Below are 12,859 nucleotides of genomic sequence, written 5' to 3'. Positions count from 1 at the left end.
CTTAAGGCTAGGAGTTACGTTTGTAGTGGTAAAGCCTTTGTACCTTTACCATTAGTTTTTCATTGTTGTTTCTATGCATATCATCTTACTAACTGTGGCAATAAAGTCAACTTGGCATAAGGGATTAAATATTACATTAGATATGAATTCACATTTGTTGTAAATAACATTAAGCCCTGATTTAAATACAATCTGATTGATGTAATAAATATTTTTATATAATATGTATAGTAGAGCTCTTATATTAGTATTTATAAATGTGTCTACACCATCATACATGTTCATAGTGCATGTATGTATGCATATATACAAATAGGTTTATACACGTGTATATACATTGTGTATGTATCTCGTGATATATACATGTATATATGTATTCATTGTAATTGGTTTACTCATTTTTCCGTTTAATTGTGTATGAAGCATGAATCATATGAAAATAGTCATAGCAAGGTGGTCAACACATTCATATCATAAAAATAACGATACATTCAATCACATAGAAGATATGTTATAGAATTCTCATTTCTCATTTTAACATAATAATAATCATAAACGAACATAACAAATCACATAGAAAACACTCATTATTTGTTAGAATGTAGTTGCTATATGTTCTACGTGGTGTGTGTGATGGTTTCAATCCGATCCATTCTTTACCAAATGGCTAAACTCCTCTCCTCAACCATGTTCTCATCTTCAATTGATCCTGCATTCACTTAAACTCATTTGCATGCTAATAAGTCGGCCTATCAAATCCAAATCAATATATGTACATAGTAATAGTAACATAATTAATATCATCATTTTTTATTTAAAATCTAATTACATCAATTATTCTATCATTAAAATCTATCATTTTAATCTTTCAAAATTAGATATATATCATTATTCTATTTAAAATTAAATCAAAATCTAACTAATTTAACATCCAAAATAAGTTTGTCTTGTTATTCTATTCAAACAAAAGTTGGGACATTACAATCTTTGACTAGATCATATTTCACAAAGCTTATTGCTATACATATTTATCTCCCTTTGAATATCTTCAATCAAATAATCTATCAATTTTCCTCAATCCATGCTTGCCAATTCCTTGTATGATTTTCATGCATCCATAAAATTGGGGTCAATCTTATAGCACTTCATGTAGTCATGGTCGGAGGGCCTAATGAAGGACAATACAATTGTGAAACTAGCAATAATAATGCATTTAAAAATAAAATATCACTATAAGATGATTATAAAAAAAAAAAAGATATATCTTGGGAAACACCTAAAAAATGGAAAAAAAAAACCCATTCCCCCCTTAAAAAATCATCTTTATTTCATTAACTTATAAAAATAAATATTTTATAATAATGGTACATATTTTAAGCTACAACCCTATAATAGTAACTTAACCTAAGACATTTAATGTAGAACTCTCTCCTAACCTATTATCCTTATAATTATGCTTAACGCACTAGCCTTGTAAGAAACTATCTCCCATCCCTGTCTTCATCTATATTACTGTCATCATCATCCATCGGGCTTTGTCCCCTTCTTTCTCTTCCTCTAAAGTATCCATTCTAATCATTTATTTTCTTGTCACTTTTAACACATCTAATTTTCTAGTACTATCAAGACAACTCCCTATACTCTTTTTGGTACCATATTTCCCAAATTTATTATAAATTGCCTCTACTCATAGATCCACCCATGACCACCCCTTATAACCATATCTTAGTGATCTATTGAAAAGTTTCTTGTAGGTCACCCTAATTTGATAGTCTATTCAAAAACCCTTATCATCCTCAAGGTTTTGACAAAGACAATTGGTCCAATGAAGGATGGTCCAATCCCATAGCCAACAATAATGCCACATACATAAATATTAAAACCATAATAAAATGACACAAGATATACCTTGAGAAAAATGTAACCTGCAAAAGACTCCTTCACATATCATTAAATACTCAAACCCATTACAATCTATCAAAAAGGGATCTGAAACATGCTAGGATGTCGCCACTTGATTATAACAAGATTACAAATAGATAACTACTACACACACAAATCTCTAATGTTGGAAACAACATGTTTCTAGTTTTGGTGTAATTTCTACATTCAAGTTTCCAATACCACCATATAATCCTCACAATTGTTTCTCACATGTTTGTAGTGCATCATACCCCTTGTCATCTCACTCTAATTCTTTGGCCTTGCTTCCTTTCTATTGAACTTATCATCTACCTTCTCATTGTTCTCTTCTTTGATGCACTTCCTAGATGATGATCCATACTCTACTTTCTTTTTCAATTATTGTGGAATATAATATAGATTTATCCAACATCCTTAATGATCTTAATGAGCCACAAGGTGGCACAAAGATCAATAATTCTTGAAAATGTAAATGGATAATCAAATCTAATTTCTTGAACCAAAACTAAAAAATGAAAAACAGATTTTTGTGGTGCCTAATGTTCACTCCATCTAGTCTAATAATTCTTTTGATCTCCTACTTAATTGTCACAAACTTCAAATTCTCTAGTGCTGAAAGCAACTCCATGACTTTGGCTATTGAACAATTTGACATAGATTTGCAAAACCAAATAGTTTGATAAATAAATTTTGTTCTTCTCAAATTTGAGTTTAATATTTAAATATTTGTCCTAAATTTTCTTCCAAAACCACAAGGATCATTTGTGAAATGTAGCAAACTATGATGACATCTTCTACAGCTGACTAGTGAACCAAAACTACAAACAAACTGTGTAAATATTGGTGATGTGGGATTTCCTTCCTCCAAGCATGCTCCTAAATCAAAAGTGTGTCACATGTTGCTATGCAATCATATAAAGACATTCTCCCAAAATGGACCAAAAGTAAATTGGAATTGATATGGGTATGCAAATTTTAACATTAGAAATATATACCAATAATAAACAATAAATTAGTATTCCATTATAACTATCTCACTCATCAAACTTTATTTAAGAAACTAGAATTTGTGAAATGACTTGAAATGAAAGATGCGAAATAGAAAGAAATTTATGGGTGAATGCATGGAAATTCAAAATGATTTAAATTATAGGAATGTGTGAGGATAAATGTGGATAGGACAGGCATAAAGATAGATGTATAGGAGTGTGTAAAATTGAGAATGAATAAAAGGTTGGAAATCTTTAAAAAATTAAAAAATTAAAAAAAAGAAGAGAGTTAAATTTAACATAAAAGTGTATCACTTACTATTATCATTATCGTATTAATACATTCTCCGAAAATAAACCCAAAATTAAATGAAAATTAACGTGGTATGCTCATTTCACCGAAACGGCTATCTGACCCTTAGGATGCACCAATGCATAGATTATTGTATATAAAAATAATTTATATATTGATGCATCCTAAGAACTGAATAGTCGTTTTTCTATTCACCATTATATTTATGTGTATATATGTGTACATATGAATACATATATGTACAGATATATGTACATATACATATGCATACATGTACATATACATACCAATAGTAAATGAATAAAACATTCTTATTTCATCGAAAATGTGTATTGAATTTCAGGGACCCAGAGGGTCTAGATTATGGTATAAAGATTCAAATTAGTAATCAGCATTTTGTTTGTAAACGATAATCTCATTCTTCTTACATTACAATCGCCTGAAGGGCCAAAAGAGAACAGATCTACCTAACATTCATGGAGGTTTACAATTTTTAGAAAGTTGCAGACAATGACAACTAAGCTCCTCAGAAATGCTTTTGAAGCTAAAATCCTTTATGTATAAACTAGCCATATAAGCTTCAATCTGCAGAAGTCATGGACATTATATTACAAATTTAAAGAAATTACATCTATTGATGACCATACAACTATTTGCAGCACAAGTTAGAGCATGAACGCTCATACTGCAATTTATTCAATCACTAGCTTCTGAATCTTGAAACATATTGCATACCCAAATGCAAAAAGCACAAGAATATTAGAAATTACAATAGCACTAGGCCTGCAATTGCCTGATCTGACCTTGGCTCTGAATGATAAGGGACTTGTAGATCTCTATCAGCATTTTCTTGTCATATTCTTTTGAAAACCTCTCACCAAATGGATTGCAGTTAGGATACAACGTCTCTGAAGATAAAATTCTGCTGTTTGCCACATTTAACATCATATTAACATATGCATCCCTTAACTTCACCAGCATAATCTTGGGATTAAACCATCTGAGCTTTAACTTGGGAGACAACTTCACCCTAAAACTTTTCATCTTCCTACTTCCCATCTTAAAGCTTCTCAGGCTCCTCCTCCTCCTCCATGAGAATGTTTCAAGTTTCTGATATTTCTTTCTCTGCATATAACGTTTCATAGATTCATAAAAATTCATGATTACAATGATCAAACTTAAACAACACCTTTACAATGATCAAACTTAAACAACACACTCTAAACTTTTTTAAATATACAAAACACTAAACACTAAACACTGAATATATCCTGCAAACTGGCCAACACTATGAGTTATAAGTATTCAGAGTGCCTCTCAATTTTATGAGCACTTTGAGAACAATAAAACTATTCTGGGCTCTAAAATCATGTGGTGGGCTGCTCACTAATACCCGTACAGAGCATCTTGCAAAGTGGGCAATTTTTTTTTTTTGGCTTGCCAATGGCTTTCTAGAAGCATGTAGTGGAGTAATGAGTAAATCTTGACTCTGTCCTGGTTGTATTATAGGTTATGATGAGAGTGAAGAAATAAGTGTAAATGGGTATGAAGTGTTTATCCTCGTGCCAGATCCAATGGCTTTATCGTGCCTGCCGTACACAGAAATCCATAGTTTTATGTGGAGTAGAGCCCACCTGTCTTGATAGAGTTGCAAGATTTATCCATTAGCTAGAGATTCTGAATATATATAGTCACAACTTTTGGACTGCCATGTGTGGACAAATTTGTGTTCAAAGCAGGTTGATTATCATTATTCTCCTTGATAGAGGCAGACTGTTAGGAGACTCCGAGATGTAGTTAAGACTTTTCATAGGTTATATATTATATATTTGTTTTGTTGTAATGGTGAAAATTATATTATAGTTAATGGGTTTTTGTTTTGTGTGAAGTTGAATATTTTTTAATCAGTTTATTAGGAATCAAGTCTTGTTGAGTGCAAAGCTACAACATCATAAAGGATGAGGTTGGGATTGTGCTCCGGACAAATTTGACGGAATGGATACCCCTCAGTCCTTGCATCTTAGCCTAAGAGGTTTCAGCCTAAGGCTCATGCTCCCATATCAGATAGCTAATAAGACTTTGTGGATGAAAAATCCTTCATCAAAAAAATAAAAAATAAAAAATATATATTATATATTTATTTTGTGTACTTTGAGTTTATTTCAGGTGGTATTTCTTGACGTTAAAGTTGATAGATTTTCAACTCATCATTATATTCATCTGCTCTATACTTAATTCAATATTTATCATTTCTTTATATTAGTTCAATCATGTGACCTGAAAGTGAACTTGCTTCGATTAAAAAACTATTAGCTAATTAGGCTAATTAATGAGTTTTTTGAGATTTTGAAGAATCAAGAGGATGGTCCTTTTGAAGATTTTGACAAAATAATTGAAATTCTATGGAAATTCATTGCAAAATAGAATCAAATCCTATAAAATGAACTTTAGCCCTATTTATCTATCATTAACAGAGTAGCTGGAAACTCTTGTTTCCCTTTTTGGGCGCGTGTTTCCCCTATCTAAAATGGATGTGTATTCAATACAGCCAGATACATGTTGGATATTGTACCGATGCATGCCCAAAAAACCTTGATTTCCAACCGTGTCAAATACTATGTGATTTGAGTTTTTCAAAAAAAGACTTAAATCTTCTTAGATTTAATTTTAAAAAACTTCACTCATACAATTTTTTTTAAAAAAATTGGTATAAACAAAACCTACATCAAATGAGAATTATCTTCCAATGCAACCCTACTATTTTTGCATATCGTAAATTGTTAAATCCCCTCATAATTATTTATGTAGCAATTATGTGTCTATATTGCTTTTGAAGTAATGAAAATCTCCTCTAATAACTTGGAAAATTGTGTTAAATATATGTGTATCTGTTTTTTATGAGTCGTACCCATATTGGAGATCGTAAAAAATGGTCGTATCTGTGTCCATACAACTTTGATCATTAATCTATATTATGTTGATTTTGTGTGAAGTTTCAACTAGAGAACAAAAATATTAAAAAGACATTAAATTCACAAGAAAATGGTAAGTGGCCAAGTTATTGAATGTCTTGTTATACCTTAAGAGAATTTTGAATTTATGATTACAAATTATGTTTGAGAGATTTATCATTTATAATTTATTTGTGTGGGATCAATATCTCACAAAAGATTGGTACATAAATCCTTGAATAACAAAGGCAATACACAAACTAGTTATAACAAAGTTAAAAAAGCAAAGTCATTTTCAAGTGGAATTAGCCAATTTTCTTTAGCTTACATAATTTAAATCCTCAGAGGATTTGTTCCTAAAGATATTTACTATTGTACTTCCCAATCCATATACACTTGATTAAGGTAAACACAAGAAAGGGCCCAGGCCCATTACAAAAAAGCCAAGACAGCTAATAGAACAAATCTCATTTGAAAACTAGTGATAGATTCTAGAGATAGCAAAAGAAGGCTACAAATAGGTAAGCAACGTCAATATTTTGATGGCCTCTCAATCATAATTGAGGAACTCTAGCTTTTCCTCAAATGAAACCCTTTTAGCAATACCACTTTGCTTAATATCATCAATAGGAGGAATATCTCTAAACAATAGATTGGAAGGACACGCAATATATTGAGAGGGGGGGTGAATCAATATATGCAAAAATTCAACTTCTAATCCAAGTTATCATTAGTGGCATTTTTTAATCATACATTAATGTTAAAATAACAATTCAAATGATAAGAACAAACACACAATCACACAAGAGAACACCAAATAAATGTGAAAAACCTTAAGGAAAAAACTACAATGAGAATGACTACTTGGATCTATTGTCCAAATCCAACATCACAAAATAATAGATCACTTACAATATGAAGTAAGCACCAACCTACTAGAGACACCAATCCCCAACTACATTTGGAGGCACCAACCTACAAGAGACACCAATCCCCTAATCCAATATTTGAGCACCAACTCAGGATGTGAGACACCACTCTCACCAAAATACAAAAGATATGAATTATGAACATTCAAGGTTGAATAATCAACTTCTTTCTTATTTGAACAACATCAAAACTACTTCACACATGCATATAATCTTCTGATGAAACCACACAATGATTGGGATGTTATTCACATTGCATCACCCACATACTCACACATTTACTTCTTCTTATAGATCTGACAATGACGAACACACTAGGAATGAACCTAGATAAACTATATATGAGAATTATAATGATAATTACGTTAACATGTCAACCTAAAACATAACTGCAATATCTACAAGTTGGCCACAAACAGATTCCTTAACCAAACATGTACTAGGCCAAGTCCAAGATCCCACGTGTTACTCCAGAAGAAAAACGTGCTATGTGTTTCCCAATGTAATCTTATCTAGTCTCAATAGTCATTCAAATGCTATCTCCAGTAAGCACACATTACAAACCTTTGGCACATCAAACCAGAACAGTATCCCAATTAGCTGCCTCACATAGTGAGCACTTTGTAATTACTAACTTTCTGACTACAAAATTTCAATTCATGAAACTCTAGAATCTAATACAACATGAGTAAGTTTACTTTGGTTCCAAACCGCATACCATAACTCTCAATTGCAGCAAAATGCAGAGCACAATAAATTGCCAATATAAACACTAGGTCTAAGAGACATACCTCTTAACATTCTACAAATGCTTTTTAGATCACCTCAAACAATAGTAATAGATGCAAGATTATATAAAAAACAGACATCATCAACATGACATGTCACAGTCCTTCGAGATGCTTCTAGAACTCAAATGCACAAACATAGACATGACAATAATTGTACTCTTTTGAATACCTTGACATCAATTGAAAAACTACTTTGACATCAATGATAGCACCGTTCAACACCTTTGACATCAATCACAACCTTTTTCCAACAATATTTTCCTTTTCACACTACCTTTTTAATGCAAGATCTCTTAGCAATGTCTGAGAAGATGGAATTCACTTGAGTAGTGGACTCTTCCACCTTGTTTTTTTCTTCTCTTTTCTCCATCTCAGTCTAGAATACCTAAAGGGTAGTAGCAATGTTTTTCACCAAGTATTTGGAGTAAGAAAAAATATCCTCCATATTTGTAAGTATTTTATCTTGATTCACTTTGAGTGATTCTACATCTTTCTCTAAGCCTCTCCCCTTTCGAAAGTTCTCAATCATAATCATTGTATCCTCCACCTCCTTTTCTAGTTGTTCTCACTTGTCAAACTTCTCAGACAAACTCTTAACAAAATCCCAAATACCTTCCTCAATCTCCTCAGCTTACCACTCTAGGGATTTAGCTAGAGAAAAGGATTCTGATTTTTGTCTTTTTCTTAGCAGCATGTCATTAGGCTATTTGCCATTTGAGAATATCATTTTGTATATTGATTACCTTACACAAGTTATTTAATTTCTCTCTAAGAAAGACACAATATTGCAGTTAGGAATATCCTCAAAAGGATCCTAAGGATTGGGCTTCTAGGGACTATGAATAAAAGGAATATTTTTATTAACAAGATTGTTATATTTAGAACGTAGAGAGAAAGAAGGGGATGGACATGTAACAGGGGTCCCCTTGTTAATGGGAGAGTCTTTAGGGGAAGGTTTGTAGCTAGCAAAGGGGACAAGGAGGATAATCTTAGCTAGGAAGGCTAGGCATAGTATATTCTTCATCGAACGAGGAGACGCAGATACCCATTGAGGAATCCTTGATATTTTATGTGAGATGCAATAAAGGATTTTGCAACTTCCAAGCTACAGATTCAAGTTAAAGATCAAGTGAATCGCAATGATTCAAAAAATTATTAGCTAATTAGGCTAATTAACAAGAATGGATTCACCTTTTCTACACTTTTGAGTTTTTTAAGACTCGAGAGGATGGTCCTTTTAAAGATCTCAAAAAAATATTTGATAGTTTATGAAGATTTGTTACCACATAAAATTAAATTATATAAAATGAACTTGAGCCAAGCTATTTATCTATCATTAGTCTATATTATGTTGATTTTGTGAGAAGTTACAATTAGAGAACTTAAAATTTAAAAAGACATTAAACTCACAAGAAAATGGTAAGTGACCAAGTTATTGAATGGCTCTTTATACCTTAAGATAAATTTGAATTATGAACTAATGTTCAAGAGGTTTATCATTTATGATTTATTAGTGTGGGATCAATATCTCACAAAAATATTGGTACCTGAATCCTTGAACAACATAATCGATACACAAACTAGTTATAACAAAGTTTTAAAAAAAAAAGTCATTTTCAAGGGGATTTATAGCCAATTTGGTATAGTTTACCCAATTTTAATCCTTGGATGCTTTTGATCCTAAAGATATTTAATACCATACTTCCCAATCCATATACATCCTACATTTTGATTAAGGTAAACACAAGAAAGGGCTTGAAACCATTACAAAGTAACTAAGATGGCTAACAAAACAAGTCTCGCTGGGAGTGAGACTAAAGCAAAACAAGCACTAAAACAAAAATATTTTAAAACCAATAATGGATTCTAAAGATAATAGAAGAAAGCTACAAAACAACAAGTAGCTTTACGCTTTTGATGGCCTGTCAATCTTAATTGAGGAACTCCAACTTCTCCTCAAATGAAACCTCTTCCTCTTTGTCAATTATAGTGTTAAGTCGAGTATAGCCACTAACTTTAATGGCAATAGATGGAGCAATCGCTCTACGAGGACATTGGTAGAGGTTAGATACCTCTAATACATAAGCTACCCATCTCCATCTAAGGTGATCATTGATGGTTAAATCCTATGACTCGTTTATATATAAGCTTGTCCATGTTCAAGATTGACAGTAATCAAGGAGCATATTATATCACTCAACTATTAGTCATACCGCTTAGATAGCAACATGGATTCCACTAGGAGCATGTGGGCCTTGGTGCCAATGGCATGTCGATGATGGATGTCCTCTATTGCTTATTTGTTTGATGGACTACAAGAAAGAGAACTTCTAATGAAGCATAAGTAGGTAAAGATCAGTCCCACTTCATAGTATTGATATGGTATATCCTAAAATGGAATTGGTATCTTAGTTTAGCAATGGTAGGAACACCTTAGGTAATTGGTTTTGAGAAGGTTATCCCTATGAACCATGATGGTCTGATCTCCATGCTCTCACCATAAGCCACAAAATCTACTTTGAGGGGTGGATAAGAATTGTATCCACATTGGAGGGTTTGTATTGCACCCCAAGACGAACCTTGGTAGATTAAGGACAAGGAGATGACCAAGCAAAGCACTAATGGTAGGCTTCAGGTATTATTAATCATTAATTATCCATTGGTCATTATGATGTAATCAAATTGTAATATTGTGGATAAAATGTAGTGTACATGAACTATGAGAAATTATATTGCTAGAAATTACTTTGTATTGTTGTCCATGTATGTACAGTATTCATTGTTATCATGATGTGACTAAATAATGTTTATAATAAATGTGTTAATTTCTTGTCCTATCTAAGGTTTTCCTTACACTTTCAACAACTCATCTAATTTAAGCGAGGTTTCGTAGTTCTCAAGCAACATCAAAGCATCTCCAACCTTTACCAAACTAGAGATATAACATCCTCATATCACCTAAATTTCATCCATCATCATAAACTCCCAATAGAGTGGGTATAAATGAGTAATATAATTCATTTAAATTGAAATGCAACACTTCAAATCTTGCACCTGTTTCTAGGACTAACTTGTCAGTACAATCCCAAAATGAATAGCATACCAAACTCACAAAATGTACAACTTATCTCATCAATCCAAAGTTTATATTTCATCCAAGAACACATGAAATTATTCTAATCCCTTAATCTTATTTTCCTTTGTGGTAGTTTTGCAATCATCCACAATTGATAAACTATATTTGATCAATGATGTGATGTATAATAGACATAGTTGTAATGTAGGAAATTTAATGCTAACAAAAGAAATAATAGGTTCCTTTGAGAGTAAAATTGATGAAAATGTATGAAAACAAAGAAATAATTTTTTTACTACAAAAATGAAAAATAAAAATGTTAAGGAATTTGTGCTTAAAATTTGGAGATCTTGGCTAAGGACAATAGCATGATATATGAACTTGTACGCATAACACTGTCATCTCATATGGATCACTAATAGAGAATGCATACACTAATAGAAAATTCATACAAAACATGAATACCAAACTTAACATTTCAATTAATCTATAAAACCCAAATGAACATTGCTAGCAAATAATATAAAACAAAAATATGAAAAAAAAACTAGAAATGAGATGTGAAAGATTAAATAAAAGAAATAAACAAAAACAAGAAACACAAGTCTCCATGTGACTGAATTTGTTTTAAATATTTGCACACATGAAGAGGAAAAATGTTTGGGGTTGCTTACGAATTTGCCTCAATTAAATTCATGCTTTGGATTTTCCACCTCCACAATAATTAAGATAGATATATAAAAAGATTTAAAAGTAGTGATACAAAGATAAAATGTTTGATATGATGTCAACCCTAGTCTATGAGAAAAAAACACCATGTAATGTTCATAGATTTAATAAAATAAAATTGATTTGATAAGGGATATGATAAATCCCTAAGATGCTTAGAGGTACATAACATAAAAGTAACAAAGCTACCAGCTAGGTTTGAGAAAGCTAAAGAGAGGAAGAGAGTTAAAAGGAATATTGTGAGAATACTGTAGAAACTTGTAACAAGGTGTAAAGAGTTGTATGTGAACGTGAGAGTTCAAGAGAACCAAGAGAGAGAGTTTCCAGAGAGATTGTGTAAAATAAAAGATGTGTTTTAGAAACAAGAAGATGGAAAAGAAAGAGGTTAACAAAATGTTTTGAATCATTTTAAGTCAGATCACTTATCTCAAACACTAACAAGTGTTAAAAAAATGGTGTCTCGCCCTTGCAATAATAAAAGGTTGTTATTGATAAATGAGTGTGGGGGGTTGCAAGGGGGGTACCACCCTTGTGGGGTCCATGAGAGGTACCACGATAAGGGATTTCAGGGATGGCGCCCCCAAGGCCACATTTTTTGTATAATTTAACATCGTAAATCTTTATTGTTTTATCATTAGGCCATAGATCTAACGGTGGATATTTTGTGTGTTGTGTTTGCCCTAGAAGGCAACCTTATTTTATGAGGGCATTACATTACGATTGAGTATTGTGATGTATTTTGAGTTTGATAGTTGTTCAGTTGCCTCTAGATCTTTGTTGGTGATACTCATGTAAGAAGCTTGCTATGCAAAGATATTGTAATTTGTAGTTAATTTCCAAATAATAGATTGGGCGACTTTTGGAGTGTGGAGTTTTTCTCCCAAAAGGGTTTTCCCCGGGTAAATCATTATGTTGTGGTATGCATACTATATATGTTTATTTATGTTAAGTTTCTATAACTATTATAAAGCTCTAAAATTATCAATGGGAATGACTCAATGCTTAGCCCGTGCCTTTGAATGGAAGTTGCCACTTACACTTCCCACCATCTTTTCTTCACCTTCTTTCCTCTCACCCTTCCTTTGACATTCATCCCTTTCTTACCTTCTCCCATCCTCCATCTACCCTTCCTTTCACTTCCCTCTTCCTTCTCTTAGC

Source organism: Cryptomeria japonica, chromosome 2 (assembly GCF_030272615.1).
Source record: "Cryptomeria japonica chromosome 2, Sugi_1.0, whole genome shotgun sequence".
NCBI lineage: Eukaryota > Viridiplantae > Streptophyta > Pinopsida > Cupressales > Cupressaceae > Cryptomeria > Cryptomeria japonica.
Note: the sequence above shows the minus strand (reverse complement) of the source record.